General features: G+C 42.3%; 2 long non-coding RNA genes across 2 annotated transcripts; one reads left to right on the forward strand and one right to left on the reverse strand.

Moving 5' to 3' along the window:
• The first annotated feature begins 12,523 nt into the window (after positions 1–12,523).
• LOC147834185 (uncharacterized) lies at positions 12,524–19,490 on the forward strand. The gene is made up of 3 exons (XR_015505917.1): positions 12,524–13,172; positions 14,125–16,104; positions 18,968–19,490. It is a non-coding gene; the product is annotated as an uncharacterized LOC147834185 (long non-coding RNA).
• Positions 14,303–19,732, reverse strand: LOC147834186 (uncharacterized). The gene is made up of 3 exons (XR_015505914.1): positions 19,539–19,732; positions 18,971–19,233; positions 14,303–16,108 (listed from the first exon to the last, which is right to left on the reverse strand). It is a non-coding gene; the product is annotated as an uncharacterized LOC147834186 (long non-coding RNA).
• Positions 19,733–26,744: the final 7,012 nt, after the last annotated feature.

A 26,744-nucleotide genomic window follows, 5' to 3' on the forward strand; every position in this document is an offset into this window, starting at 1 on the left:
AGGGAAACAATTGACTTCAATTGTACTTGTTTTTTCTACTATAGAGTTCAATGGTTACTGGTTTTCAACTTTTTTTCCTAACTTCCTAAATATTTCTAAATCTAAAAGATTTTACAACATAAGTAAACAGAAGTCAAATTAAATATTATTATGAAAAAATTATATTATAATAAAATGAAATATTACATTAAATTAGACACACATACACACACACACACACACACACACACATGAAGTTTATTTATAAACTAATTTTGAGAGGATCAAGTGCTTATGATTGCTTGCTGCCGTCCCAGCATTATTCAATTATGATTCACTAATCAGACGATTCCTAAGCCACTATAAATACTCTAAGTTCTATATAACAGCCATCTTCGTTTTGAAGAATGCTTCCTGCTACAAAACGCTCTAGCATCACACCTTTTACCCTATTGATACGGAAGAATAAACAAACAACAACAGCTCTAGCCAGAGCCCTGCTATTCCAGAGAATCTAGCTGCAGCCTCACAGGAATCGAGCCCGAGTTCCCGCAAAATATCAGCCCACCAGCTCTTCCACCTTCTACTTCAAATTGCCTCACACATCTACACATCTACACATAAACACTAGTCATTTTGGTCAACAAAATGGCTGCCAATCTTTGATTGACACCCCATTGAGCAAATAGTTGAAAGGAGAAGTGTCATGAACTCGGCTACAAAACCTCTTGTGAATGAATTAGGCCAAATGTTTGTGATTTAATCACATTGAGATACCAAACGTAATGTTATTTAATCATGGATTAAATTAAAGCCCATAACAACAATCCATTCACATAGTTTCTACGAAGTGGTGACTTTTAAAGTTCAGAGTTTGATGTTGGCAGTTGATATATTTATTATTTAAAAAAAAAAAAACCTGTTACATCCGATAGCCATTTAACTCTTAAATGATTATTACACAACCAGTGAATATTACCCAGCTTTTGAAAAATGTTATACACATTGAACACAGAAGTCCAACCATAATACACCAGTTACTCAAGTGACATAGTGTCATATGTGAGTTTATAAAGGCAAGTCGGTTGGACGTGAAAACGGAAAAGAAACAAACTTCCAGCTTGACTGCTGAATAGGAGGACATTGCGACAACAAAGCTATTGGACCATGCATTAACAAAAGGCACATCCATCCACAATTGCCAATGCCCTTATTAAGATGCCAGGCATGGATATCAGCTAAAACTATGTATTATGCCTGCTGTACATGTTCCATGTTCTAAAAAAAAAAAAAATTCTAAATTCTTTCTTGTTTCTCATTTCAGAGACCATGACAGTCGGCTGCAGATGCTGACCCTCATCCAACCTATTACACTCCACATCCATTCCAAATACATTTACACTCTACACAAAGGATACATTTACACTCACATAGCTCACACCCTCGATACCATATTCACACTAGCCTTTTTAGTTTTTGAGATATTCTGAACCAGCATCAAAACTCAATCCCAAAATCACCTTACCATATCTGATCTAACTTTGCAGGATGAAGAACTCTATCTTTCTTTACTAAGCAAAGCAAAATAGATTAAGTTTGTGAAGAATATTCTATATACAGTTTTGATATCCCTCCCCCCCCACACCCATTCCAAACCCTCTTAGCATTCTTACACCACAGGAGAGCAATACCACCTCAGGGAAGCCCAGCTGATCCTCTCCAGCCAACTTCCACCCACAGGCATTTCTAGGTACAAGTATGATTCTGCCTTTTTCCGCTAATCTCCCTCCTATTACCATAGGAGCTCCTTCACTACTCTTCCCCCCTTTTTCTTCCTTAAACTTTTCCCTCCAAACTTGAACTATCCCATACTTCGATTCACTTCCATTCACCACAGCTCTGACACATTTAGAGGTCGCCCTGAGTTTTAGTTGCTAGAGCAGTTACGCTCTAAACGAGTTTATATACACTTACATTTCTAAATACCACTATCGTCACACTCCCCTGTACTCATACAGCAGTAAATGCTTCTGCGGGGGCACATATTGCCACCATACTTGACCCACTGCACCTCTGCAGAAGCAGAGATGCTCTGCTGAGCTACACTCACCCATAGCACCAATGCAGCAACAGCAGAGACCCTTCGCCGAGCCTTAATCTCCCTCTGCACCACTGCCGCAGCAGTGACACTCTGCCTGAGCTCAGATACACTTCATTTAACATACCACTAGCACTGCCACAGCAGTTTAAACGCCTCTGTTGAAGCATATTTACCTGTTATTATTGACTTCCATTGCACCTGTGCAACTGCAGAGAGGCCCCACTTAGCCTAAATTCTCCTCTGCATGACTGACTTCCATTGCACCTCTGCAACTGTAGAGATGCTCCGTCTAGCTTAAATTCTCCCCTGGACCACTGACTTCCATTGCACCTCTGCAACTGTAGAGATGCTCCGCTAGGCTTAAATTCTCCCCTGCACCACTGACTTTATTGCACCTCAGCAACTGTAGAGATATTCCGCTTAGCTTAAATTCTCCTCTGCACCACTGACTTTTATCGCACCTCTGCTGCAGCAAAGACGCTTCGCCGTACTTATCTTGACATTTCATCACTGTCATTTTAAGTCTTTCCAGCAGAGCCCATGCATCCTGAATTAAAATGATTACATCTGTCTTACTCTCCCGTCCGGTCACGACAGTTAAATACTGCTACAGGAGCACACATAGCATTTGCAACATCGGCAGCCAATGCACCACTTCAGTTGTAGCGACCATTCACTCTAACTTAAACCTTTCACACTCTGCACCGGTTCCATCTTTGCTCCTGCAAACCTTCTCATGGTACCATCTTTATTACACTTTCCATTCAGCAGCCGATTATGGTTTTGACTTTTATTGCCTTTTGAGGGTTCTTTAACCCTCCTGTCGTGTTCAGGTCAAATCTGACCAATTTACACCTTAAATCACTCATAAATATTGTTTTACATCTGATTGCCTCAAGATCTCATGATATCCTCCAAACTGTGCACTTGAACATATAAAAGTGAAGATCACCTCTTTCATTGAATTTTGAGTGTTTTAGTCAACATTGTTACACCTGTGGTGTTCCCAGTCAAAAGTGATAGGAAATCAATGGATATCCATTCATCAGACAGAAAACATCCCCACACAAACTACCCCAACTCACTCACTCATTCACTCACTCACTCACTCACTCACTCACTCACTCACTCACTCACTCACTCACTCACTCACTCACTCACTCACTCACTCTTCCTTCTTTCCTTCTTTCTTTCTTTCTTTCTTTCTTTCTTTCTTTCTTTCTTTCTTTCTTTCTTTCTTTCTTTCTTTCTTTCAATCTTCAATCAGCCAATCTTTGAGTCCAGCAGGAGCACTTCTAGCTTAGCTTAGCAACAATTATTTTATTATATTAGACTGTTATTATCTTGCTCAAAATGATAAAAGTATAACTAGTGATAGTTCTGTGTCCATGCTGACCTTATATACCCTCAGTCACTATTCCCTATATTATTACTCTTGAAGGACAAAAAATTGGATCATTCAGAACACAGGAAAGGATAGCATTTTGTTTGTGCTTTGCTGGTTGATAAATCATTCAGATGGTTTAAAATTTCAATTTCTTCAGTCAGACCCTGTGATAGTTATTTTAATTAGCTATATATTAGTAATGAAACAAAGTATTTTGTATTCTGTCAACTGTTGTTCATTTTGTAATATATTTTCAGCGCCTATTTTTATCTTCATTGCAGTTTTTTTGTCTAATTCTGTAAATTTATGTTAAACATTTACTTTGAGACACTGTTCACAGCTAAAGAATGTTGAATAAAAATTTGGTGGAGAAAAAAATATTTTTGTGCTAATATAAGAGCAGTTAAAACAGACTGGTCAATTTTGACCAGGACCACTAAAGTAAGGGGCAGGATGTGAACACGACAGGAGGGTTAATACATGGCTGCTGTCCCGAGCTTATTAAGGCATCTTGAGGGGTTGAGATCTACCTGAGCTCAAACTCCCCTCTTGCCTTGCAAATGGGACGGAGCCCTGACCTCGAGGATCTTATGAGCTCAGGGCTCTCTCCCGGGACAATATGCCAAACAAGCTTTATAATCTATCATCAGCTAAGTGTGAACTCTTGAAATATATATGCAATTGCCTGAAATTTTGCTACAATGCTTGGTTTCAGTGATACATGCACTGTGGTACCTTGATTTAGGGATATTTCTAAGTAACATTAGGGTTAGGGCAAGGGGTTAAGCCTGGTTTATACTCGATGCATCCGCTTGTTCGCTTGAGTGCGTGTGGCGAATGTGAGGTCATCGCAGAGTTTGCGGAGGTTCGCTTTGGGTGCGTGGCATAATTTTCAGCTGGCGGTGCGCAGGGGATTTTTTGAGACTCGAGCGAACAGTGCGCGCGGCGCCGCAAATGATTTGAGTTGAATATGAAACACTTTGAAGAGATTTTATCTGAAACAGTACGATTGTACACACATCTTATGACCCATGATCAGAGAGATAACCTAATGATCAATAATTCTTGTCTAGAAATTGCAACAGCAAACAAACTTTTTGTTAAAAGGTTTGGAAAAACCTGAAGGATAAGTTTATTAAAACAAAGAGAGGCCATGACAAAAGTGGAGACCAGGTACACAATTACAGAAATGTTTTTCAATCAATCATAGCTTTTTGCACGGATGTATTTTGTTTAATTTTGTATTTAAAACTATTTAATAGTTGCAAAACTATAATGAAGTCACAAAATATTTTTTTTAAGCTGGAAAGGAATAGATATACTGATGGCCTGTTTTTCTAGGCTTTATTGTTGATAATGGTCAGGAATGTTGGACCATCATTGCTTTTTTAGTGTAAGTATAGGACAGAAATTAGCCAGACAGTAATGTGTGAACTGTAGAGTGGGCTAAATCTAAAAATAACCATCTGTATTTTTTAGTAATTGTATTTTATTATTATTTTTATTTTTTTATTTTTGTGATAATAAAACATTAATTTGTAGACCAACACATGTTCTGTTGTCATTAATATTTTAATAAATTGTAATAGGGATAACTGTCCGAGATATGAACAAAAGCATGTGATGACCAATAATTATTTGCTAGAAATAACAAGTTGGCGGCTAAGTTGGCGTTTTTGTGTGGAGTTTGCATGTTCTCCCTGCCTTTGCGTGGGTTTCCTCCGGGTGCTCCGGTTTCCCCCACAGTCCAAAGACATGTGGTACAGGTGAATAGGGTATGCTAAATTGTCCGTAGTGTGTGAGTGTGTGTGTGTGTGTGTATGTATGTTCCAGAAATGGGTTGTGGTTGGAAGGGCATCCGCTGCGTAAAAACTTGCTGGATAAGTTGGTGGTTTATTCCGCTGTGGCAACCCCGGATTAATAAAGGGACTAAGCCGACAAAAAAAAAATGATTTGAACTTTTTTTTAGATTTTTCTTATTTCAAATAATGCACATGAATATCAAATACAGAGCATCAACATAAAAGCAGAACAATACAAAATAAATAAATACAATAAACAAGTAAACCAAACCAAAACACATACAATATTCATTAATTCATTTTCTTTTTGGCTCAGTCTCTTTACTAATCTGGGGTCGCTACAGCAGAATAAACTGCCAACTTATTCAGCACATGTTTTACGCATCGATGCCCTTTAGTTGCAATCTATCTCTAGGAAACATTCATACACACTCATACACTACGGACAATTTAGCCTACCCATTACCTCATGGATTTGGAGTATTGGGGAAACTAGAGCACCTGGAGAAAACCCACGCAAATGCAGGGAGAGCATGCAAACTCCACACAGAAACGCCAACTGACCCAGCCGAGGGTCGAACAAGTGAACTTCTTGCTGTGAGGCGCCAGCACTTCCTACTGCGCCACCGTGTCGCCGGGTTGCTAATATCATAGCCTTAATTATTATTTTGTCTCGTTACATGTTTGCTAACATTGTGGGTCACTGATATGTAGAAATTTTCCCATTTATCAAAATAAAGTTGAATCCTTCCATGTAAACTGTAGGATAGTTATTCAAAAGCGGCAGCTCGTTCTAACTCTGAGATCCACTCAAAGTTCTACTGGAAGATTTCCAGTTTTTAACTATCACCCGTCTGCCTAGCATATTACAGCCAAATACCGACTGTGATTTAGCTATATTTATGTGGCTTAAGGGACAGGAATCAGCAAGTATGTATAAGCCGGATTAGTTTCTTACATTAATATTTAGTAAATATACTGTTAAAATTAAAATTAAGTTAAAATTTCGCCAGTGTTTCCGGTTAAAACCTAAAGTGGTTTTAAAGTCTTAAAATGTACAGAAAAAATAAAAATAGTCTTAAAAGTTTTTGGATTTCACTCTCTGATACCTGTACTCTGATATACTCTGTAGTCAGAAATTCTCCAGGGCACACCAGATACATTTTTTAAATAAAATAAAATATGGGGCAGCATGTTGGCTCAGTTGCTAGCACTGTCGCCTTACAGCAAGAAGGACGCTGGTTCGAGTCCCGGTTGGACCAGATGGCATTTCTGTGTGGAGTTTGCATGTTTGCATTGGTTTCCTCCGAGTGCTCCAGTTTCCCCCACAGTCCAAAGACATGCACTTTAGGTGAATTGAATAAATTAAATTGGCTGTAGTGTATGTTTGTGTGCATGAGTATATGTGTGTTCCCCAGTACTGGGTTGCAGCTGGAAGGGTCTCCGCTGCGTAAAACATATGCTGGATAAGTTGGCGCTTTATTCAAGCCGAAGAGGAATGAATGTATGAAAATAAAAAGAAAATAATACTATAAAAAAAAAACTTCTGGATGGGATGGGTGGTTTGTAAAATGCATGGAAAAGAAAACAAACAAACAATCAATCAAACAAACAAACAAACAAACAAAATAGGATGAAAGGATTTTTCTACATTCTTTTACTTTTACTTTAAATTGTTAACTTTATTCAGCGTCTGTACGTGATTGGTAATGGACTGCATTTACTTCCTTTTTTATGTTGTGAATGTGATGCTAGCATGATGTAGCATTACCTGTTGTTCTCACATGCAGAGCGGCATCTCTTTCTGTCTGTATAATAACCCTCCCTTAGGAGAGTGAAGCTTTAATGCGCTCTTATCACGTCTGGTTGTCTGGCTTGCAGTCAAGTTGAGGTCCACGAGGTGAAATGAGTTTGGCAACCTCAGCGGGCGGCGTGAGCCACGAACACACATCCTGCTGCAGTAAGAGGGATAAAGAATGGGAAAATTGACTGCATAAGCAGGACAGATAGAGTTTCACCTCACCTCTCTTTCTCTCTGTCGAAAGATTTCAAACCCTTAATCGCCAATCATTTCTCAATGAAACCCAATAATGTTGCCCACTTGGTCCCCCCATAATCTCTTGCTGTTATGCAGCACGAGAGAAGAAAACGTTTAAGTGGGACGAGTGCACTACAAAAAAATGCTGGGTTATTTTAAATACATTTTGGGTCAAAAAATGGACAAAATCAACTGTTGGGGTAAATTAAACGTAATTTGGGGACCAATTATCATTATTAACGCTCCGGTTACTAAAGTAACCCTTGTTCCCCGAGGGGGGAAAAGGGAAATGCAATGTGGAAAAATTTCGACTATGGGGATTTTGTTTAGAAAGCCAGTCATCTGAAAGTGTATGTAAACGGGCCAATAAAATGCCAATGAGTTGGCAGCTTCAACTTGTGCAGCTGATGCTTGTTGCAATCAATTTGGCAATATAAGCACAGTGTGTGCAAAGCTAAAGCACCTTTTTTTTAGCTGAAGAGACTTTCACCTCAACAGCTAAAGGGCAATCGGGAGTTCATAGCATTGAAGTTCCTTCGGGAGGGGAATTTCAGTGCAATGTGGAAAAAACTTCCACTATGGGGAAATGTATGGAAAACACTATAATGATTGAACTTTACCTTCACCCCTGATGAGAGATTTGCCAGGCAAGAGATCGTGAGTGCACCTGCATTACCAGCGGTGCAGTCCTCCAAAGTGTTCCCTGACCCTAACTTATACCACTTTAACAGAAGATGTACTGCTTTAGATATATATTTTTGGGAGCCGCAAAGCGTCTAGATAATTCTTGGAATATAAATACGACAGTACGTTGGGAAAGTGTGCAGTCCCGATAGGGAGGACTCTGCGGAGGCCACTCACTTGCTACTCAAGTGGGGAGATTTGGTGGTAAAGAGCATATGAACTAGCCCTGAGAAGGGGTAGTACGCATATGAAAATAAGATGGTTAGCGGTGAGGGAAGACACGTGTCCGCCTGTGAGAAGGGACTGCACCATTGCTGTATAAGCATATGGGATCGTCTAGTGTGGATCGCCTAGTGTGGATTGCGTATAGCAGGCACCTATACCCCAAACGCGGGCTGACCAGCGGGCAGACCTAAAATGTAATGGGCCAGCATCTGACTCCTCCGCTGAGTCAAATGCTGGGGGCCTCGGAGGAATCTCTTCAGGGCTCGCCTAAGTGGAGAACTTTATTGACAGAGAGAATAAACTCACGGATCTCCTTGTTAGAGAGAATGCCGTAGCAAGCGTGTTACAACACCAGGGTGGATTAATTTGCCTAGCACCTTTGAGGAACCGGATGATGAGGTTACGCCTTCCCACGGTGCTGCCAGCCACCGTATGATGGTGAGTGGAAATAGCAGCCACGTAAACTTTGAGTGTGGAGGGTGACAGCCTGCTCTCCAGCTTCTCCTAAAGGAAAAAAAAAAGCACAACACTGATTTGGCAAGTTTGGGAGTCTTCCCTGTGAGAGACACACCATTCAGTAAATAGACTACACTTCAAGGCATAGGCGCGCCTCGTCAAGGGGGCTATAGTCTGAGTGATGGTATTGACCACCTCCGTCGGTAGGTTACCTAAATCTTCCTCGTGTCTAAGGACCACATGTGGAGGTTCCAAAGGTCTGCTCGAGGGTGCCAGATGGTGCCTTGTACCTGAGAGAGTAGGTCTTCTCTCAAATGATCTGCCAGGGAGGAAGGAGTTCTGACATCTAGGTCCAGTTGGGCCAGAGATGTGCAACTAGCAAGACCTGCTGCTTGTCCTCCCTGACCTTGCACAGTAGATGCGCGAGCAGGCTCACTGGGGAAACATGCGCATGCCCCGAGGCCAGCTGTGGGCCAGTGCATCCGTGCAGAGAGAGCTCTTGGTCAGAAAAAAAAAAATAACTGGCAAAGAGCGTTCTCGGGAAAGCAAATATATTAATCTGGGCTTCCCTTGAAATTGCGCCCATATCAGCTTAACAGACTCGGGGTGGAGTCTCCATTCTCCTGGACGTAAGGGCTGCCGTGAGAGGGCATAGGCTGCATGTTTAAGCTCGCCTGCAATGTGAATAGCTTGCAGCGATATCAGCCGCATATGACTCCAGAGGAGCAAACGGCAAGCAAAGTTAAGACATGCGGTGTGAGTGGATACCCCCCCATGCGGTTAATATATGCCACCGCCGCCATGTTGTCTGTCCTGACCAGCATGTGTTGTCGCTCCAGCAGTGGTAAAAAATGTCGGAGAGCAAGGAACACTGCCAACAGCTCTAGGCGATTGATATGCCAATGCAACTGGGTTCCCATGCTGGAAGCATCTGTCGAATGACAATGTGTCTGTTCACCAGTCCTAGAGGCTCTCCGGCCTGTAGGAAAGAGGGGTCGTTCCAGGGGCTGAGGGTGTGGTGACACAGCCCAGTTGCAGTCACCTGGGTGTGTGCCATGCACATCTGGGGACTTGATCGTGAAGCCAGTGCTGAAATGGTCTCATATGGAGTAATCCAAGTGACGTTTCAGAGGGTGTGGAAGCCATATGCCCCAGAAGCCTCTGAAAAGATTTCAGTGGGACCACTATTTTACTGTCAAACTCTTTCAGACTGTTCAGCATTAGCTGAGCGTGCTCTCCGGAGAGGTGCGCTGTCATGGTGACCGAGTCTGCACGGGGGGGAGTTTGCTCTTTTCTCGATTGACCTGAATCCCTAACAGGTGGAGGTGTCAGGGCACCTTATATCTGTGCATAATCAATAGCTCCCGAGAGTGAGCTAAAATCAGCCAGTCGTTGAGATAATTGAGTTTGCGGATGCCCGCGAGCTGATGGGATCTAGGGCACTCTCCGTGCGCTTGGTGAAGACCCGCGGAGAGAGAGAGCCCAAAGGGGAGGACTTTGTACTACTAAGCTCAACCTTCAAACACGAACTGCAGGAACTGACGGTGGCGAGGAAGAATTGAGACATAAAAGTATGCGTCCTTCAGGTCTATTGCTGCAAACCAATCCAGAGGACAAACGCATCAGAGAATGCGTTTCTGCATGAGCATTCTGAACGGCAGCTTGTGTAGACAGCTGATCAAGGATTGGCCTGCAATCTCCTCTCGCAAGACAGGAGCGGACAGGGGGCTGACCCTGGTGAAATACAAGCCCGTGAACTTGGGGGGCCGTTTCTGATCTTGTGCGTATGAGCCACCGCGAAGGGCTGGCCTGCACTAACCAAGCAGGCAGAGATCTCTGTAATAGACTCAACGATACAATCGCTGACGTACCAGCAGTGGGGCAGCGCGGAGTGAAAGTCCTTATCCGGGAAGCGCTGGGGTCCCGTGGAAGAGCTGAAGGTGAGAGATTTATTCTAACTTCGCACCCAAACTCCGGAGGGGGAAAGGAGACCGCCCTCCCAGAACTTGTGAGCCACTGGCGAAATGCACTGGACCTGCAAGCCAGAAGGCATAGCGTCCCAAACTGGCAGTATTTGGGCTGTCCCAACTGGGGACAAAAAGGGAAAAAAAATCTCTCTGAGGGATGAAAAACCCGGCCCCCCACCGGGGAGGGCAGAAGCAGCCCGGGAAAGCACTATTATCATGTCTGTTTTTAGATCCGCCGCCCCGTTCGCTCCGGAAGGGTGGCCATTCGAGGACGGACTGCTTCTCTCACTCTAAGCTTGGATGGAGCGTGTAGAGAAGCGAGAGGTCTGCAAGCCTAAGGGTGGAAGATTTATTACCACTGTAACCCTCAGATCTGCCCTAGTGCCCAGCCGCGGAGCAGTGGACAACTGGGATGGATGGCTCTTTTGCAAGAGCAAGCCACGATCTTAACTGCGCAACAGGCATGCCACCGCAGTGATGGCATGCACTGCCCGCAAGCACCGCATTAACATGCTGGACCCCTAGACATGAAACGCAGTGCTCGTGCATAATCCGAGGACAGGAAACCACCACATCCAGAAACGCACAGTCAGAGCAATGTCTTGAAAAAGACGCGCTGCACGATCGTGTTGCTCTTTTAGAAAATTCGCAACAATACAAACTGCTCTGGAGGACCGAACCAAAGAACACCAGGCAAGGGAGAAACCCAGCTCGACCGTCTGCCGCTGTGTGTCACACTCTCTGGAAGACTTCTCTTGGAAATCAGCTAAAGGAACCCTCATCAACTCTCAGAAGGCTTTTATAGTCTCTGAAGCGAAAAGGATGCTTTAGCTTTGCACGGGCTGTGCCTATATTGCCAAATTGATTGCAATGAGCATCAGCTGCAAACTCTTTGGCATTTCATTGCCTCGTTTACATAATCTTTCAGATGATTGGCTTTCTGAACGAATTCCCCACAGTGGAAGTTTTTTCCACATAGCATTGTAGTTCCACTCCTAAAGGGTAACTACAGTAGCTGCATATTACAAGCCATATTATTAGCATGTTGACTATTTATTAGTACTTAAAAAAAGCACAAATTATGTCTTATTCGGCATGATTAAATTATAGATTCTTTAAACAATAGTATTGCTAATTAGTAATAAGCAGCAAAATAAAAGTTTTTTGAGTCAAAAGCTGTAGTCAGTAGTCAGTTAATCACATTAATTGGTCTCTAAACTAAAGTGTGAACTAAATGTTTAACCCATGTGGTTAATGTGGTTAAGTTTGTCCACTTAAAATTGGATTAAAACAACTCAAGAATGCATTTTATTAAAGAGTTTGTAAATGTAGACCATGCAGTCCCTTTCTATTATTTTTGTAGTCTGTTCTGGATAATCTTTATTAATTAGATCATTTTTCTTTTTAGGGAAGTTCGAAATAACATGCCGCTTTGATCTTAGTTGAACATATTGTCTGTGATTGATACCTGATATCATAAGCGAGCCTTTCTTTTGCCTCATTAGATGCTCTGAAGTCGACTGAAAGCACATACGCACACAATACAGGGCGATTCGTGACTAATAACCATGCGGCGATGGCTAGGCATGACATCGAAGCCTCTTCCCCTCTTTTTCTCCCTCTTTCATTCTCATTTTTCAAACACTCACACAGACACACACACAACCCAGTGTATTAATGAGTAATGAAGAGCATGTTTTTTTACCTTAATTGCAGTCAATCTCACACCTAAAATCTGCAAACTGAGAAACTTACATGTACAAGATAAGACAGAAAACAAAGGCAGGGAAAACAGGAATTGAACACAATGAAAATGAAACCAAACTTTAATTGTAGAGTGGTTTTACTCAGAAATTATAGAGTGAATCTTTTTTTTTTTTTTTTGGTAGACTCTTGAAAGCCTTTCTTCGGTTCTACACATGAATCAATTAATAAAGTTAATGCTAAAACTCCCATTCTGTACAGTAGAGTTAATGTGCTATACAAATAAATTAAACAGATAGATAAATAGATAAAATCCAAGTAGGGATGTGCGATTAATCAAAATCGAATCGCAATCGTTGTTTGAAACATTGCGATAAGCTAATCACAAGAGGCTGCGATATAAAATTTATGTTATTTAACTTCCCCAACCCAGAGTCAATTTGTGACTGCTGTCTGTGTCTGAAAGTCTTACTAGCCGATTGAGTGAGCAGACTTTCATTTTGCCCATCCAGAATTGTGCAACCGAACTATGCGGAACATCCACAATGTAAAACAAACAAACAAACAGGAAAGCATGGACAAGTGGAATAATGGCCTCTGCCACTTCAGAAGCATTCATTCATTTTCTTTTTGGCTTAGTCTCTTTATTAATCTGGGGTCGCCACAGCAAAATAAACCGCCAACTTATCCAGAATATGTTTTACCCCAGCAGATACCCTTCCAACCGGAACCCATCTCTAGAAAGCATCTATACACACTCATTCACACACATACACAATGCGGACAATTTTAGCATTCCTAATTCACCTGTATCACATGTCTTTGGACTGTGGGGGAAACCGGAGCACCCGGAGGAAACCCACGTGAACATGGGGAGACCATGCAAACTCCACACTGAAATGGCAACTGACCCAGTTGAGGCTCAAACGAGCGACTTTCTTGCTGTGAGGCGATTGTGCTACCCTCTGCGCCACCACATCAGTGCTTCAGAAGCATTAATAAACAAAAAAATATCAAAGAAAAACAGCATGTCGGTAATATGGGAATATTGTGGTTTCAAAGTCACAGACACCAAACAAAACCAGGTAATTTGTAAGATATGTTGTAGAATTGTTGCCACATCATGAGGAAATACAACAACCAGCACCTAAAAAGCACCACAGGTGGCTACAGTATGTGAGGAGTGTCTTGCTAAAAAGTCAACCAAAAGTAGTGCCAGTGACACTTAATCTACAAGCAAAGTACAATAAGCTAATATAAGTTGATATCTTTTCAGTTTACTTTAACTAACACTCACTGCATTTTAGCAGTAAGAAGCTACAATACAGATTATTGAGCTGAAGCTTGACTACAAAATTAAATCGCAAATCAAATCGAAACAGCAATATCTGATAATAAAATAGAAATTTGATATTTTCCAAATTGGCACAGCTCTAATTTCAAGTATAGTTTGACATATTGACCTTAGTCTTTCACATATATATTCAAGTGCAGCCATTTAAACCTAATTGGGTCAAGATTTCCGGTCTCATTCACATCCATTGATATTTAGTCATAAAAACAGCTTGTTAAGCTTCTTGATGAAATTGTAATTTCACTATATTCTTATTATATTTGTTTTATTTGTATGTATAGTCATAAACAAACTTGGGCAACACGGTGGCTCAGTGGTTAGCACTGTCACTACACAGCAAGAAGGTCGCTGGTTTGAGTTTGCATATTCTCCTCATGTTCGCATTGGTTTCCTCCAAGTGCTCCGGTTTCCCCCACAGTCAATATAGGTGAATTGAATAAACTAAATTGGCTGTAGTGTATGTGTTTGAATGCGAGACTGTATGTTTTCCAGTACTAGGTTGCAGCTGGAAGTGCATCTGCTGTGTAAAACTTATGCTGGTTCATTCCACTGTGGTGACCCCTGATGATAAAGAAAGTAAAATTAATGAATGAACAATCCCGTTTGTAGTTTGACTGTTTATTGATGTTTTTATTTGTTGTCATTTGCCTCATATGCAAGTGAATCAGAAGTCCTAAAACAATCACAGAGAACTGCTTACATCTGCATTGCAGAATAAGGTCAATACTTCAGAATCAAACAGTGTAATTTTAATGATCTCATAATGTCAGTAATTTGATTCTGATTCTGATTTTACCACGTTCAACGTGTTCCTGGGTCAATATCTCTGTTGATCTATTCCAGGGGTGTTCAGTCCTGTTCCTGAAGATCTACCTTCATGCAAGATTTCAGTTGCTACCCATATCAAACACACCTGAACCAATTAATTAGGACCTGAACACCACTTGATAATTACAGGCAGGTGTGTTTCATATGGGTAGCAATTGAAATCTGCAGGAAGGTAGATCTCCAGGAACAGGATTGAGCACCCCTGACCTATTCCAACCAACCATTCTAATTTGAGGGACGAGTTTAAAATGTAAGTTTGGGTTTACAGTCAGGATTAGGTGCTTCTATCCTTGTTATTCACTTATTATTTCTCTCTTGTTTTAGAAATAAATTATTGGTAGTGTTAGGAAATGATGTTCCAGTATAACATCTAACACTGCAAAATGTAGATATGCTCAACATGATACTGATCAATTGCAGCTTCTTTTGAACTCTGAAGTCGATAATAGGGCACACAGCACTGTGCGATTTTTGACTAATAACCACCCAGAGATGACCAGCATGAGCCTCTTTCCCCCCCTTCTCTCGTTCTCATTTTCTCAAACGCACACACACAAACACGCACTCCCACTTTTCTAAGCGGCCTCATTAATGAGAGATGATGAGCATCGCTCTTGCCTCAATTAAAGAGTCAATCTCCTGCATTAGACCACACACGAGGCCTTCGCTCCGCATGGTCTCCTGATCTGAGGCACTCAGGTGAGGAGACGAGGGATGGACTCGGTGTCACTGCTGGCCTGCAGTAAATGAGTGCTTCTCTACTTCCTCTGTCCACCTGGTGAAACTTAAACCTGGGTTTCGATAATGATTTCAGGATCAGAGAAGTGGGGGAGGTTGAGCATAATTATGTCCTTAACTTGAGTTAAGAGAGCGGTTTATTGAATACCAAGTGTAAATGAGTGCAGATTGATCGCCAAATGACTGACTTGGGTAAGATGGATGATTGTGACGGTAAGATGTTAACTGAAATAAACTTAAAATAAGTGAAATAAACTTAAAAAAAGTTAAAAAACATAACATAAAATACATCATTCTAAAGCAATGCAGGCAAATCTGAAATAACACAAATATGGCAATAACATAACAACAATAAGTAGTTATTTTGAGGGGATAACATAACAATATAACATAACATAACAACATAACATAAACACAATAACATAATATAACATAACAACATGGACACAATAAGGTAACATAACATAATGCAATGTAACAACGTAACATAAAATAACATGACAACATAACATAACACAAAAACAATTATGTAACATAACATAACAACATAATATAACAAGGCATAACATAACAACACAATACAACATAACATAAAATAACAAAACAAAATATAACATAACATAACAACACAATACAATATAATATAACAACACAAACACAATTGCATAACATAACAACATAACATAACAACACAAACACAATAATGTAACATAACAAAACATTCCACAACATAACATAATATAACGTAACAACATAAAACAATATAACATAACGTGACGTCACAACAACATATACACAATTACGTAATATAACGTAATGTAACATAACATAACATCGGGGCGTCGCTGCAAGAAGGTCGCTTGGTCGCTGGTTCGATCCTCGGCTCAGTTGACATTTCTATGTGGAGTTTGCATGTTCTCCCTGCGTTCGCGTGGGTTTCCTCCGGGTGCTCCGGTTTCCCCCACAGTCCAAAGACATGCAGTACAGGTGAATTGGGTAGGCTAAATTGTCCGTAGTGTATGTGTGTGTGGATGTTTCCCAGAGATGGGTTGCGGCTGGAAGGGCATCTGCTGTGTAAAAATGTGCCGGATAAGTTGCCGGTTCATTCCGCTGTGGCGACGCCGGATTAATAAAGGGACTGAGCCAACAAGAAAATGAAATGAAATAACATAACAACATAAACATGATAAAAAACATAACATAACAACATAACAGCGTAACATAACATAAAAACACAAACACAATTACATGACATAACATAACAACATAACATAACAACATATTATTACATAACATAACAACACAAACACAATAACATGACATGACATAACATAACAACATAATATTACATAACATATCAACATAACATAACAGCATATTATTACATAACCTAACAACACAAACACAATTATGTAACATAACAACGTAACATAACATAACACAATATAACATAACTGCATAGCACAGTAAAGTACAGCACAACACAAGACAACACACACTGTAAATAATGTCGGGTTCCACACAGTTCCTTCATATTGTCCCAACACAAATTTATTAAGTTCATAACACAACATAACATAACATAACATAACATAACATAACATAACATAACATAACATAACATAACATATACAACAACAATAACATCAGAAACTAAAACAAAATGTAAAATACGAAAATGTTTTAATGAAGTCATATATGTTGTAACTGGTGTGCGGAAAAAAAAACTCACAATGAAAAGAGCTTTCAAGTTTAAATCAATTTATTATCTGTCAAAAAGAAATTACCATGGCTAGCTTTCACCACCATTTACTTACGGTAACAATAGAGCATTTATTCATTCATTCATTTTCTTGTCGGCCTAGTCCCTTTATTAATCCAGGGTCGCCACAGCGAAATGAACCGCCAACTTATCCAGCAAGTTTTTACACAGCGGATGCCCTTTCAGCTGCAATCCATCTCTGGGAAACATCCACACACGCAATTATACACTACTGACAATTTAGCCTACCCAATTCACCTGTACCACATGTCTTTGGACTGTGGGGGAAACCGGAGCACCAGGAGGAAACCCTCGCGAAGGCAGGGAGGACATGCAAACTCCACACAGAAACGCCAACTGAGCCGAGGTTCGACCCAGCGACCTTCTTGCTGTGAGGCGACAGCACTACCTACTGCACCACTGCCTCGCCCCAACAATAAAATTAAAATAAACATACAATAAAAAAAATACATACCTCTCTTTTAAGGCCTGCAAATAAATATCTATAAATCAGGGATGTCCAAACTCGGTCAGAGTTTAGCTCCAACCCTAATCAAACACACCTGAAGCATCTTACCAAGCTCATACTAGATACACTAGAAACTTGATGGCAGGTGTGTTAATGCAAGTTGTATTTAAACTCTTCAGGACCGAGTTTGGACATCCCTGATATAGATATATTTTCCACCTCATTTCTTTCCAATTTGCAATGTGCAGAATTAACTAACTGTACTGGGGCTTGTTGACTGCTTTGACTTTGCCACAATGTACAGTATGTTAAGAAGGCATGGGTCGGTATACTTTTGTGATGATATGAAAACCTTACATAAAAATATTGCAGTTTTACGGTATTAAGATATTAGGTATTAGGGCTGTGCAATATATTGTTTCAGCATTGTTATCGCAATGTGATGCTTCACTATAGTCACATCGCAGAATGTGCAATGTTGAGACTGTATTCAATCGTCATTTGCTTAAAAGCATTCAGGCACAAGAAATTCCAACATTTGTGATTTCAACAACGATTAATTTTATTGAATTGCTTTTATTATTCAGTTACTCTACTTGAATACTGTTAGACTTGGAAAATGATGAAATACTTTTTCAATTGTTTCTTTTTCTTGATTGTGTTTATAGATTGTTAAGCATGGAAATACTCACAACACATGCAAACACAAAAAGGCACTGCAAATAGCACCGACAACATCAAAAATGTTTCAGGGACCAAAAAAAGTTTGTAGATTGTTTATTAGATTTTATGGAGATGCACTCCCACTGCAGAATCATCCCAATCCATTTAACATTATAAATTCTTTCCAAATAGAGATATAAATTTATCTGCTGAATTATTATTCATATTGCAATATTTATTGCAAAATGTAAAAAAAAAAAGTATTGCAATGCTATTTTTTTCCAATTTCGTGCAGCCCCAGTATTGTAATTACTATTCTTTTTAAATGTCTAGGTAAAAAAACAAAAAACAAAAAATTCCCCATTGAATACACTATATTTTATTTTATTTTAGAAAACGTATTTTGGAACAATAAACATGACATGTTAAATAATTTAAATAAATAATTAGCCTCTGCCATCTTTCATTAGTTTTAACAACACTATTTATTTACAAAACATAAAAAACACATACAAAAATGTACATATGCATTAGGAATGTTATAACAGAATTTTTTTGCGGTTTTAAAACCTTGACTTTTCCAAACTGCGGTAAACCTTGAAACCGGTTATTGTCCCATACCTAATCTGAAGTCCTAATTTCCATGACCACATGTATGGCTATACCAGTAAGTTCCTACTATTGTCTCCAAGTCAAAAATTTTACATGCTTTACATTTTTATAACATTTAAATTGAAGACATGCAATTCCATGCAATCACACTGATTCAACCTGGTTTTATTTACATGATCTTTTTTTTTTTTTCTCAAGAGCATTTGAAAGTATATGGCCATGTTTGTAGTGCCGTTTTGCTTTAGGCACAAGTCCTCAGCCTAATCTCGTAAGATTTTCCTCATGCTTGCTGGCTAACACATCACACATAAAAGCACACTGTAGAGCCTCTCTTTCCACGCTCTCAATGGTAAACATCATTAGGTGTGCTAAGTGCAACATTTATCAACTTAGATTGGCGTAGCTATCAAAAGAAACCCAAAGCAAGCCGAGGTTGGCTGGGTCTTCGCTCGATGGCGGCAGCGCTTTCAAAGAAAGGACACAGACGTCATTAGAAAAATAGGATGCTTCAGAAAAGAAATAAAAAATCCGATAAACACTGCGCACACATGAAAGCAAACGCATTTAAAGAAGCATTCAAGAGTTGTCACAGCAGGATAAACTGCTTCCTAGGGGCCAGCAATGGCACACCGTGTTTTGTCATTTGCACTTAAGCATAGTGTGTGTGTGTGTGTGTCAGTGTGTTTGTGTCAGTGTGTGTGTGTGTGTGAAAAGAAAGATGGAGGATGGGAAGCGAACCGAAATGAATGACATATTGTGAAATCTTTACCTACAAAGCAGAGTCTTCCTCCATGCAAATGAGTCTTCTGCTCTCTCTTGATAAGGATCTGTTTGATGGGACACATGCGGAATATGAGGCGACTAATTCCCTTATTAGTATTCAGCGCGGCTGATTGGCAAAAAGCAGGGAGAGCTGGGCTCAGAGCTCTCGCTGCAAAACTCAATATTGATTTGTTTAATGGTGTCAGCGAGTCAAAAATCACAAATCTCCAGTCAATTGTTTATGAGGCTGTTAGCAGGGCAATGAATGGCCCTGGTTTAATTAATAACTCATTACAGAGATGTGATTATATGCTTGAGCTCCTAATGGACCCTGTCTGTTTCACAGATCCCAGGAAAAGGTGTTTTGAGGGAGCCAAGGGAAGAGAACGAGGCATCTGATGCACTCAAATCTCTGTTTGTCTTCCGTGACGTCTTTGTTTGTTTTGCCTCATGACTGGTCTAGCGGCACATGCATCTCCAAATTTCACGCTTTATCAAACTCTTTACTGTGGGGCTTTGGGCTCTGCTGCAAAACCCACAACAGGGTGAGAGTAGTTTGGAAAAATATGCTGGTAAAATGGGTAGTTTATGCTAAAATGACTATGTCAGAAACTCTATAATGCTTACTCTATCATATTTAATACACAGATTTATAGGCTAAGCCTCCAAATAAAAATTATGAACTAAACTTTGGTGCAAATTGTAGTATGTTACATGTCTTGCACTGAAATCGTTTTAGAAAGAAAATTGGTAAAACGTTTAGGTTGTGTAATTACTGTTTATACTGTAAAAAATATATGTAATCAAGAAGAAATGACAGTATATAATTCCTATATAGTGTTAACAATACAGAGAGGCATCCTCTGTGAAGAGAACACCTGCTCTAAATCAATGTATGTGATCTAAAATGTTTGTTGAAGCCACAAACCAAATGTGGTTTAAAAGAAGCACATGGTTACTGTTTATACTTACCTGGTATTGTTTAATCTCAACCCAAAACAATTCAGCTTGTGTCCCAGCTAACAATGAAATGTTGTGACATTCTGTTGTGCTCCTTAAATGTTGTGTAGATGTTAGCATGTAAAATTATTAATGTTTTTAGAACATCCCAAACTTACTTGTAATGTTGATAAAACATCCTTTCATTCATTAATTCATTCATTCATTCATTCATTCATTCATTCATTTCATTTTCTTGTCAGCTTAGTCCCTTTATTTATCCGGGGTCCCCACAGCGGAATAAACCGGCAACTTATCCAGCACATTTTCACGCAGCGAATGACCTTCCAGCCACAACCAATCTCTGGGAAACATCCACACACACACTACGGACAATTTAGCCTACCCAATTCAACTGTAATGCATGTCTTTGGACTGTGGGGGAAACCAAAGCACCTGGAGGAAACCCACGCGAACGCAGGGAGAACATGCAAACTCCACACAGAAACGTCAACTGAGCCAAGGCTCGAACCAGCAACCCAGCAACCTTCTTGCTGTGAGGCGACAGCACTACCTATACTGCACCACTGCTTCGCCTTAAAACATCCTTAGAACATTAATATAAGGTGATTGGAATGTTTTAAATTATATTTAGAGAACATTAATATAGCATTAGTCTTATCATTAGTGTTATGAAAACCTTTTGAATAACATTAGGGTGCCACGGTGGCTCAGTGCTTAGCACTGTCAGCTCACAGCAAGAAGGTCACTGGTTCGAGCCCAGTTTTTCCCACAGTCCAAATACATGGATATCAGGTGAATTGGGTGAGCTAAATTGATTGTAGTGTGTAAATGTATGAGTATTTTACAGTATTTGGTAGTGACTGGAAGGGTGTTTACAACGTAAAACATTATATGTTGGAATAGTTGGAGGTTCATTCCGCTGTGGTGAGCCCTGGTAAATAAAGAACTAAAGCAAACAAAAAAACTGAAATGTGCACACATCTTAGATTCCCCTTCGGTTGGGGAACTTCAGTGCCATAGAGTGGATTGATTGAAATCCACGAAATGGGAGGATTCGGTTCAGAAGCCGCTTGTCTGAAAGAGTATTGAACGGGCCAATGAATGCAATGAATTGGCAGCGTAAGCTTGCACAGGTGTACTTCATTGCCAATTATCCCAGCATATAAGCACACCTGGAGTGAGCAAACGCCATCCCTTTTCACTTCAGAGACTTTCTGATCGAGTCGATGAGGGTTCCTCCTGCTGTGACCAGCGATTCTGAGCGAACGAGAGCATTCTCCCGGTCCAGAGTGTGTACACGCAGCGGCAGACGGTCGAGCTGGGTTTCTCCCTTGCCTGGCGTTCTTTGGGTCCGGTCCTCCAGAGTGGTGCGTATAAAGTTGCAAACTTCACAGCAAGAGCAACACAGTCATGCAGCACGTCCTTTTCAGGACGTCGCTCCGACTGTGCGTTTCTGGATGCGGTGGTTTCCTGTCCTAGGATGATGGGCACGGGCACTGCGTAACATGTCTGGGGGGTCCAGCATGTTAATGCGCTGCTCGCGGGCAGTTCATGTCGTCATTGCGATGCCATGACTGTTGCGCAGTAAAGATCGCGGCTAGCCTTTGCAAAAGGGCGAACCACCCCATGTTGTCCACTGCTCTGAAGCGGGCACTCGGGCAGATCAGAGTGTTTCAGCGAGAGATAATCCGTCGCCCAGGGGCCCGCGGACCTCTCGCTCCTCTAAGCGCTCCATCCAAGCTTCGGGCGGGGGAAGCGATCCGTCTAACAGATGGTAGCCCTTACGCCCGATGACACCGGAGACCAGATGTCCACCGCGGCATCGGAGGGTGGGCTTTCATTGTCCGATGATGATCCAGACCCGCTCGCCCCCTTCGGGCTGGTGAGCGCTGTCACTACGGATCCTGAAACGGACATGTTAGCCGTGCTTTCCCGGGCTGCTTCCCGACTAGAGGGGACCGACTAGAGGGGCGTTCCCTTCTTCCCGGAGGTGCACAGTAGGCTCACGCGGTCTTGGCACGCGCGCGCACACCGAGTCTCTGTTACTGCGCTGTGTCGCCGCGCCCTCAGCCCTTGGAGCGACCCCTCGTTCCTACAGGCCTGGGTGTCTCTAGAACAGGTGTCCAGTCTTGTTGTCGTTTCAGCAGACGCTTCCAACACGGGCTGGGGGGCTGTGCGTTGCGGGCATGCGGCTGCGGACCTGTGGAAAGGTACCCAGTTGCATTGGCATATCGCCTGGAGCTGTTGGCAGTGTTCCTCGCTCTCCACCGTTTTTTTCTGGTGCTGGAGCGGCAACACGTGCTGGTCAGGACGGACAGTACGGCGGCGGTGGCGTATATCAGCCGTATGGGGGGTATGCGCTCTCGCCGCATGTCTCAGCTCGCCCGCCGTCTGCTCCTCTGGAGTCCTCCGCGGCTGAAATCGCTGCACGCCATTCAAATTCAGGCAAGCTCAACCGTGCAGCCGATGTGCTCTCATGGCAGCCTTACGTTCTGGAGAATGGAGACTCCACCCCGAGTCTGTCCAGCTGATATGGGCGCGATTCGGGGAAGCCCAGATCGATCTGTTGCTTCCCCCGAGATCGCTCATTGCCAGTTGTTCTTTCCCTGACCGAGTGCTCTCGGCACGGATGCACTCGCTTACAGCTGGCCTCGGGGCATGCGCAAATACGCGTTTCCCCCAGTGAGCCTGCTCGGGCAGTTACTGTGCAAGGTCAGGGAGGACGAGGAACAGGTTTCTGGTTGCGCCCCTCTGGCTCAACCGGACCTGGATGTCAGAGCTCTCCCTCGCGATAGCCCTCCCCTGGCAGTCCCTTCGAGAGAGCACCTACTCTCTCAGGGACAGGGCACCATCTGGCACCCTCGCCGATCTTTGGAGGTCCTTAGACGCGAGGAAGACTTGGGTAACCTCCGATTGCGGTGGCTAATACCGTCACTCGGGCTAGAGCCCCCACCCCGAGCGCGCCTATGCCCTGAAGTGGAGTCTGTTCACTGAATGGTGTGTCTCTCGCAGAGAAGACCCCCGTAATTTGCCAGATCAGCGTTGTGCTTTCTTTACGCCGAGAGAAGCTGGAGAGCAGGCTGTTGCCCTCCACACTCAAGGTTACGTGGCTGCCATCTCCGCTCTCATGACGCGGTGGCTGGCAGCATCGTGGGAACGCATAACCTCATCATCCGGTTCCTCAGGGGCGCTAAGCGAATTAATCCACCTCGCCCCCTCTCATGCCCTCTTAGGATCTTGCCCTCGCTACACAAGCCGCGTCAGATCCCTTCGATCCTCGACTCAGTATCTTTCTGTCCCTGAAGACAGCTCTGCTGGTCGCGTTGATATCGATTAGAGGGTCAGGGACCCGGAGGCATTTTTTGGTCAGTGACTCGTGCCTGTAATTGGGCTGGCTTCTCTCACGTCCTGAGACCCCGCCCGCGATATGTGCCCAAGGTTCCTACCACTCCGTTTTAATACGAGGTAGTGAGCCTGCAAGCGCTGCCCTCGGAGGAGGCAGACCCAGCCCTTCTTTATTGTCCAGTTCGCGTTTTGCGTATTATCCGGACCGCACTCAGAGTTTAGATCATCTAAGCAGCTCTTCGTCTGTTATAGCGGTCGGCAGCAGGGAAGTGCCGTACCGAAATAAGTTCCCACTAGATTGTGGATGCCTTTCTTTTGCTATCAGAGCCGAGGTGAGCTGCGTCCCCCGAGAGTGCGTGCGCACTCCACTCGGAGCTTCGCATCCTCTCGAGCGCGCGCACGCTGCGCCTCTCTAACAGACATCTGTAGAGCTGCGGGCTGGGTGACACCCAACACATTTGCAAGGTTTTACAATCTGCGAGTGGAGCCAGTTTCCTCAAGGGTATTAGGTAACCCTTGGTGATTGAGGAAACAATTCGGTAGGGTGTTGAAACACGCTTGCTGCGCCATTCTCCCTAACACGGAGGTACGTGCGCCTTTTTATCTGTCAGTAAAGTTCCCCGTCAGGTGAGCCCTGCAGATTCCTCCGTGGCCCCCAGCACTGACTCAGTGGAGGAGTCACTTGCTGGCCCACTACTTTGTAGGTCAGCCCGCGTTTTGGGTAAAGGTGCCTGCTATGCGTGATCCCCACTAGGCGATCCCCTATGCTTATTCCGCCACGGTTAAGCCCCCCCCCCCCTGGGCGGACCCGTGTCTTCCCTCTCCGCTAACCACTCTTTTGCTATGCGTACTCCCCCTTTTAGGGCTAGTCCATATGTAAATTCTGCCATCTATCCCACCTTGGGTAACGAATGGCCTCCACAGCGTCCTCCCTATCGGGATTGCACGCTTCCCAACGTACTGTCGTATTTTCCTAGAATTATCTAGATGCTCTCGACTTCCCAAAAAATATATCTAAATCCGTAAGACTTCTGTCGAAGTAGGATAAATTAGGGCCAGGGACACGTTGGAGGACCGCGCCTCCCATGATGTGGGTGCGTCACGCTTGCTTGACTATCCCCTCATCGGGGGTGTTGGTAAGGTGCAGTCATTATGGCGCTTTCCATACTTCTCCCATTTCGTGGATTTCAATCAATCCACTCTATGGCACTGAAGTTCCCCAACCGAAGGGGAACGTTCGAGGTTACAGAAGTAACCCTTCGTTCCCCGAGGAGGGGAACGGAAGTGCCATACTCCGTCGCCATAATGACTGTCCCTTAGCTGTTTGAAAGTCTCTTCAGCTTAAAAGGATGGCGTTTGCTCGCTCCAGGTGTGCTTATATGCTGGGATAATTGGCAATGAAGTACACCTGTGCAAGCTTACGCTGCCAATTCATTGCATTCATTGGCCCGTTCAATACTCTTTCAGACAAGCGGCTTCTGAACCGAATCCTCCCATTTCGTGGATTTCAATCAATCCACTCTATGGCACTTCCGTTCCCCTCCTCGGGGAACGAAGGGTTACTTCTGTAACCTCAAACGATCTCAAAGGCAGGTGTTTGATCAAAAATTAAAACAGAAATTAATTCTAATGTCCAGAGATGGGTTGTGGCTGGAAGGGCATCCGCTGTGTAAAAACTTGCTGAATAAGTTGGCGGTTCATTCCGCTGTGGTGACCCCAAATTAATAAAGGGATTGAGCTGACAAGAAAATTAATGAATAAACGAATGTTTAATTGTTATTTGAAATATGCACAAACAAAATATGCATTTTGCATTTCTGGATGTACTAAGCAATGAACTTACATTGTGACATATTATTTGTTGATGTTGCAATATCTAGCTGATCTGAATATAGTTTGTGATCCGTATATAGTAAGTTTAATAAACGTACCTAACATTAAAGGAATAGTTCACACAAAATTGAAAATGTCATCGTTTACTCACCCGCAAGTGGTTCTAAACTGATTTATTTCTTCTGTTAAAAACAAAGGATAATATATTAAAAATTTTGGAAACTAGCAGTCACTGACATCCACAGTAGGAAAAACCAATATGGAATTCAGCGGCTGCTACTTTCCAAGATTTGTCAGGATATTTTGCGTTGTGTGCAACAGAAGTGCAGGGAGAATCAATTATGTCAGATTTTTCATATTTGGGTGATCTATCTAAATAATTTAGTTGCTCAAAAGTATAACAAGGTGTATAAATTTAAGGATTGTGAGGAAACTACAGACAGCAATGCAGGTGTGTCCTGCCTGTATTGATAGAGGGCATAAACAAAACAAGGAACTCACAGGTATTGCAATGACTTAAGTAAGAAATAGCAGTGCAAAGTTGCAGGAGTGGTCAGTTTGCATATAAAAAAACAATGCATATAAAATGTAAAGACCTGTGCACAGCATAAAGCGGCCTTAAAGACATGAAGTATACAGAATGGACAACTGACATTTTACCAGAGATCTTCCATATCAAAAACCAGGATTGAACTCATACCTGTTTCTCTGTTAGGATTATTAGCTATGGCTAATGCTGTGTACAGACACACACATATACAGTACATTCACTGGCCACTTTATTTATTATACACCTAACTTGTACCAGGCTGGGCTCTCTTTTGCCTTTAGAACTGGATTAATCTTTCGTGGCATAGATTCAACAATGTAGTGGAAATATTCCTCAGAGACTTGGTTTATATTGACATGATAGCATCACGCAATTGCTGCAGATTTGTTGGCTGCACATGATGGGAATCTCCTATTTCACAACATCTTAAAGGTGCTCTATTGAATTGAGATCTGGTGACTGGGGAGGCCATTTGAGTACAGTAAACTCATTACCATGTTCAAGAAACCAGTCTGAGAGGAT

The sequence above is a fragment of the Danio rerio genome, chromosome 13, assembly GCF_052040795.2.
Source record: "Danio rerio strain M-AB ecotype USA chromosome 13, GRCz13ab, whole genome shotgun sequence".
NCBI classification, from domain to species: domain Eukaryota; kingdom Metazoa; phylum Chordata; class Actinopteri; order Cypriniformes; family Danionidae; genus Danio; species Danio rerio.